This window comes from Anser cygnoides, chromosome 2, assembly GCF_040182565.1.
Source record: "Anser cygnoides isolate HZ-2024a breed goose chromosome 2, Taihu_goose_T2T_genome, whole genome shotgun sequence".
NCBI classification, from domain to species: domain Eukaryota; kingdom Metazoa; phylum Chordata; class Aves; order Anseriformes; family Anatidae; genus Anser; species Anser cygnoides.
The window spans coordinates 105,320,788-105,327,800 of NC_089874.1; the positions used below are offsets into that span (position 1 = coordinate 105,320,788).

The 7,013-nt window shown below is 35.9% G+C and overlaps 1 long non-coding RNA gene across 2 annotated transcripts; it reads right to left on the reverse strand.

Annotated features, from left to right (window-relative positions):
- Positions 1-2,899: 2,899 nt before the first annotated feature.
- LOC125185004 (uncharacterized) lies at positions 2,900-6,019 on the reverse strand. Of its 2 annotated transcripts, none has more exons than XR_010829595.1 (3): positions 5,156-6,019; positions 4,080-4,238; positions 2,900-3,543 (listed from the first exon to the last, which is right to left on the reverse strand). It is a non-coding gene; the product is annotated as an uncharacterized lncRNA (long non-coding RNA). The 2 variants fall into 2 exon arrangements; XR_010829594.1 differs by having other exon boundaries at positions 4,080-4,246.
- Between the last annotated feature and the right edge of the window lie 994 nt (positions 6,020-7,013).

Below are 7,013 nucleotides of genomic sequence, written 5' to 3' on the forward strand. Positions count from 1 at the left end.
GTGATGCTTCTATTTACTTTTCTTCTTTTTATTATTATTATTTATTTTTTCCCAAATTTCATGAATAACGACATCTTTTATCTCTTTACAGATATTTTTCTATTTTCTATTATTATTTTTAGGAATAATTGTCCTTTAAAAAATATATATATATTCTAGATGAGTTGCTGTGGATTGTTTTTATCTTTAACACTTTGTAATGGTTTCATCCTGATGAACAGCTAAACTCCGCAACAATTGCTCTCTTACCCCCCTCCTCAAAGGGGGAAGAAGTATGATGGGAAAGAAAAAGTCTCAAGGGCTGAGATAAGGATAATTTAATTAAAGGAAAAAGAAAGAAAAAAAGAAATGGTAGCAGAGAAGAAAAGAGAGAGAAAAAAAATTATTCTCTACTTCCCATCAATGAGCAATGGTCAGCAATATCCTGGAAGCAGGGCCTCAATGTGCTTAGTGGTTGTTCAGGAGTACAGACGTATTTGTAACAACCACCCTCCACATACACACCCCTTCCCCTTTCCCACCTTTTATTGCTGAGTGTGACAACACATGGTACGGAATATCCCTTTGATATCCCTTTGGTTTGTTTGGGTCAGCTGCCCTGGTGATGCCCACTCCCAGCCTACTGGCTTTGGGGAGTTTGGAGGGTTTGGGGGTTTGGTCAAGACCACATGCTGTGCCAGCACTGCTTGGCAGTGATATCACACATGTGCTGTGTGATATCACACTTGCTAGCTACAAGTGCAGAGTGCAGCACTATCTGGGCTGCGGCAAGGAAAGTTGTCCATCCCAGACAGACCCTGTACACACTTCTATGATATTATACAGTTTATCAGGTGGTGCTTCTACGTGCAGGATAAATACACTACTTTAGACTTCATTCAGTTTACCAAAGATCAATGCATGGATTCTTCCTATCATCCCTCCTTTGTTCTCATATAATGTACATCTTTGTATTACTGGTTAAGATTTCAAATTGGAAGTATAGATCTTGTAATCCCAAATTGTCCTTTTATAATAAAATATATCACAGAACCTTGAGAACATAAAACAATGCATATATAATGAGAAATTTCAGAAATTTCAGAATTTCAGATGACATTTAACTTATCATCTGTGACAAATATAGAATTGTGTTGGATTATTCATGAATATTGTATTAAGCTGGATACAGATGCCACCCGATTAGCAAGGAATTTGATTGTTAAACTCTGTTTGATGCTTACTACTTGTTTCATGTTTATATATCTAGTTCTTCCAAATGGGTATAATATGAGGATATTGATATAGTTTAATATGGAACTTAGCAGTAGGAAAAAAATAAAGAAAAGCTTAAATATACTCCTCAGATTTTGTTGTTGTTTTTGTTGAAGGTTAATAATAGAAAGCAATACATAGATGGTTCATAATTTTTGCTCTACTTTCTAAATCAAGAGGAATACCAGAAAAGAAGAAGCAAAGAGCTGGGGAATTAAAACTCTTAAAAAGTTTAAAAAGTTAAAAAAAATAATAATAATACTCAGAAACATAGAGAGCTTTCATGGGAATCAGTCCGACTGTGCAGGGAAACACAAAATGTTATGAAATTCATATAGAAGGCTTGTTCGCTTCATTAAAATTTCATTTCTTTCCCCATTTTTTTCTTCCTAGATTTAAAGAACATTTCCTGTGATGCTCTCACAGCTAAAAACAAAGGTTCAAATCCTTTACTTTCAATAACAAATAACTCCTTCAGAAAACAGGGTGAATTTATAAAGAAAAAAGTGCTAGATTTATTCAACTTATCTATATTAATTTATTTTACTTTATTATTTTATTAATAATATTAATATATACTATTTTACTAGTTTATCTACTAAAATTTTAGATTTATGAGGTAATTTTTATTGTTGAAGTAGCCGTGTGAATGATTTATGTATGTATATGTGTCTAATGGTTATATGATTTAATGTTTTTAATTACAATAGAAAACATCTGACAATTCTTCCTCAGATTGTGAACAGATTGAGAACCTCTCCATTCTCAGTACCTTAAAATCTCCCTGTGTAACTGGATTGACATTTTATTTATTTTATTTTATTTTATTTTATTTTATTTTATTTTATTTTATTTTATTTTATTTTATTTATTGGTGAACATGAGGTTTTTTTTTTTTTTTCAAAAAAAACCCTATTCAATTGATGACTTTTTTGGGAGATGATATAGCAGCATAGTAAAGTGTTGGGAGTAGACACTGAAGTTTATAATAAGAGGTTCTAAATATTTAATTTGTTGATATTTCCCAGCAGAAAGTGAACAAGTATACCTATCGTACTATGCATATATAACATTTCACTGATCAAAAAACAGCTTCAGAGATTCTTCTGGTTATCTATTAAAAAACATTTTGTCTTAAGTCAGAGGCAAAGGAATCACTGAATTTTTGCCGTCCTCTTCTAGCAGAGGTTTGGTCGGTTTATTAGGAGTACTCAGCTGTTTGTACCTAAGGAATTACTTGATACTCTGTAAACTTAAACCCATAGTACAATTTATGCCTTGCTCACATAGTACATTCCATCTTAATAATGTTCTTGTGCTTGTTTATAAGGTGTTGAGAAGTGTTTTCAGAGTTTATTAAGTATGGACAGGAATACTGAGTGGCCTTGTGGACCCTACTTAATTTAGTGTGTGACATGACTGCTTATCAAGTTGCATAATGCCTTCCACTTTTAGTGTTCATTAAGTGTTGTGTTTACCCCACTGAAACTACAAAAAATATAGTTATAATAAATAAGGAAAACAAAGTAAATGTTTGTTTTAATTCTTAACCAAAACTGATTAAAACTGTTTTAATTATATGTATGTGGCTTGGGTATTTGTTTTGGGTTGTATGGATAAATTATTTCACTAGTATATACAGAGAAATCACATCAGGTATCTGTATTATTTTGAAGTTTACACATGTGGAAATAAGGGTAGAGGGGAACATATCAAACTATATTGGGTATACTTTTCCTACAAAATTCCTCATGTGCAGTTTATATTATCACTTGCAAAACACTGAACAGGATGTATCCTCCATAGTAGTAATGCTTGTGTAATTCAGACACTGAATGTCAAATAATAATAGGAAAATAATGCATATGTTTGATCCCATTACATACTTTCTTTTTGTCCTTATGGATTTTTTTTTCCATTCTTCCTTTCTGAGATTTGTGGAAGAATCAGTAGCAAAACAAGGCCCCAACAGAGCACATTGATGAAAGAAACAAGACATGAGGGACAGGAGCAATGGGCTTTATTATTTATTACAAGAGCTATAAAGACCATGACAAAGATTAGAAAGATATGGCTGAAATGGCTCCGTGCTAAGAAGAGCTCTGACATTTTTAGAGAAGCAACAAGAAACAGGACAGACCAGAATCTCATGGCATCTTTCTCTTTGTTACAGTCTTGGAGAACTTCTTGGGCCACATAGTAAAATTTCTTCTGAAGCTTAAACACAGGATATTGTGTTGGGTGCTGCACATAATTTTTCAGCTTACATCACGTGCATTATGATGTGTACTGTATAAAGAGAGAGAGGAAGAGAATTCTCCCTATTTGTATTGGTGTGTATACAGGAACTGACGTATTTCCTTACAGTTGTCTTCAAAGAGAAGGAATATCATTACTCTGGCAAGAAGGATCAGTGTACCTGACATGCTTGGCAGAGGCTTGGAACAGAATGTGATGAAATGCAATCTGCACATGTACCTGTTCAACTCTGTCTCTCCTGTCTGGACTTAAACTGCAGGTGCCTGACAGATGTGACACAGCTGACAGAAGTCCAGCACTTAAATGACGCTAGACCCTCAATTACATGAGCAGACTCTCTAGAGATCTCTTTTGCAGGCTTATTTGGCTTGAAATGAAGCAGGTGAATTCATCCTTTCTGTCCCAAAGGTCTCCACGCGCAATGCAGCTGATAAAGACTTCAGTCCTTACCAGTCTCAAGTAGGATTATCTCTTCTTTTAAATTAAGACTTTTAGCACTTTTTTTTTTTTTTTTTAAGCAAATGCTTTCACAAGCCAACCAGAGTATAAGTATCTCTAATACTTACTTAATCTGCATTCCTGCAAAATTCCTCCCAGAGGACCTTGGAAAGAAGAGGAAATTACTTCTCGTAACACTGGCTGCTCTACTTCCACTTTTCATGAGAAGTGTGGTGTCTCCCTCAGCTCGAAGCACGAAAAGTTGCGGAGAGTGGTCAAAGCTGGTCCTAAATGTCTTAAAAGAAATAATAAAGTTATAATACAGTACCACAGGAGCATGAGAGACTCTGACTTCTCATGGCTACTGTTATCCTAAATAGCGCACACAGCTTTTATAGGGTACTTCTTTGTCTTTTCTCTAAGGGCACCCAGATGTTTCTTTTCTTGTCAGCTTGGGCTCCTCTTGTGTTTCTCTTCCCAGCTATGTGACCCAGTCTTTTTTAGTGGATTTTAAATGTTCTATTTGTATACATATATATATATATAGTTACATTAATTTTGGACCTAAAAAAAAAAAAAAGAAAGAAAAGAACAACCTTTTAGCCTTCACAGATCCAAATAAATGGTAAAATATGTTTTACATGTACAAAATTTACCAAAAAGGTAAATTTTATGGTTTTGATCAAATTTCTAGTAGTAATTCTTCAAAAATTTGACATTTTTATAAGCCTGGCTTAAAAATTCCTAGTATGAGAAAATTTTCAAATAAATTTTCAGTCTTACATGATATTTTTATAGAGCACTGAGAACATAAAACTTTTTCTTAGATCATGAAATTTGTCAGTAGTCCTCTGTTGGTTTTACTTGGGTGGGCAGCTGAGCTCCCCCACAGACACTCTCTCACCCCCCCTCATCAAAGGGAATGAGGTAGAAAATATGATGTAAAGGGCTCAAGGGTTGAGATAAGGACACAACAATTATTGTGATGGGCAAAATAGACTCGGTGTAGGGAGACCGTAAGATTTATTTCCTATTACTAACAAGCTAGAGAAGTGAGAAACAAAGGAAAGAAACCAAAAACACCTTCCCTAAATCCACACTCTCCCACCTCCTCCCCCTGAGGGGATCATGGCAACGGGAAATAGGTGCAGCAGTCAGACTGTAACACTTCACCTCTGCCACTCCTTCATGGTCACTCTCTTACCCTGCTCCACATGGGGTCCCTCCCACGGGATGCCATCCTTCCCAAACTGATCCTGTGAGGGCTGCCCACAGGTGGCAGCTCCCCCCAGACCCCCTGCTCCTGCGTGGGCTCCTCTCCACAGGCTGCAGCTCCGGCCCGGGGCCTGCTCCTGCGGGGGCTCTCCATGGGCCGCAGCCTCCTCCAGGCCACATCCACCTGCTCCACCGGGGGCTCCTCCACGGGCTGTAGCAGGGAGATCTGCTCCATGTGGGACCCGTGGGCTGCAGGGGGACAGCCTGCTCCACCAGGGGCCTCTGCACAGGCCGTAGGGGAACTTTGACTCCAGGGCCTGGAGCACCTCTCCCTCTCCTTCTTCACTGACTTTGGTGTCTGCAACGCTGTTTCTCACTCCTCTCTCAGCTGCTGTTGTGACACAGCTTTTTTTTCCCCCCTTTCTTAAATCTGCTCTCACAGAGGTGCAAACAACATTGCTTATTGGCTTGGCTCTGGCCAGTGGTGGGGCCCTTATCTAAAATGCAGCAGTTTCTGGATTCTTCTTGCAGAAGCCACCCCTATGGCCCTCCACTACCAAAACCTTGCCACATAAACCCACTACAAGTCCCAGGTAACTGAAACTTTCTGTGTTAGATTGGCATTAAAGGCATATCTGTGCTCAGTGGTTTCCTGAATATTGTGTTCTAAAAGACCAGACAAAAGAAGAATGCCGTTGATATCCTCTAGACAACAGATGGAATACAGCCAATATTACCTGCAGAGCCATAAGCAACCTGGTATAGCAGCTGTATCTTTGCATCCATAAATGTAACAATCATCTGAAACAATGCTATAGATGCCAAGAAAAACTGGGAAAGAAATCTTTTAAAACAAAATATTTGGGGTCATTAAAACACTTAAGAATCAATTCTGTCAAGAGTAATACCCTTTTAATATCTTACTTTGTATGGTATCTATTTTCATTGTCCAAATTCATCTTTTAGGAAATATTTCATATTACATTTATTAGGAACTGAATGTACTTTCAAGGTTCCAGCATGGAATGTGCCAGATGTGGCTTCCAGAATCATTTAAGTTGCAAATAATTTGAAGTCAGTATGAATTTTATGTAAACAAGAATGAAAAACTGGACGTTATATGATATTCTAGTGTATTAAGGAAGTAAAGTAACTAATATATTCTATAATAAAGATGTAGACTGATTTATCATCACTCCCAGTAAAATCACCTTCTGGATTAAAAACCTGTTCTGAAGTATGTAACAGCTGGTAATAGAATTAAATTCACTTAAAAAAAAAAATCAGTATAATAATTTTCCGTATAAATGAGTCATATTCATTTCTGAATTAAATACTCTGGCAGCTGTAACTCAGTGTACGTCATATATTTACTTTAAATTTATAGTGAAATTACTGGAAACAGAAATTCTCTGATAATTTTATATAGAATAACTAAGTCAAAAACATGACAAAGCTAATTTGAACCACTGAGTTTTTTCTAAAGGATATAGAATGTTATCATTTTTTGTATAGATTATTTATTGTTCTTATTCAAAGCTAATTATTTGTGGACTAACTCCAGGTTCAGTCCATGTTGTAACAACTTTTACATTTAGATGTTGGATTGTTAAATCTACATTAATTAAATCACATTGAAATATAATTAGGAGAAACTAACAGTAGCATATAAATAGCAAGAACACCCCAAAAATCTCAACATATTAAGCAAGCAACAAACTCTGATGTATAAAAAGTGAATTTTTCATATTTATATAATGTGTACATGTACATATATATGCATATGCAAACACACATGCATAAAAATAGCATATAATATATAAAGTTTCTATCCAATTTAGATATTT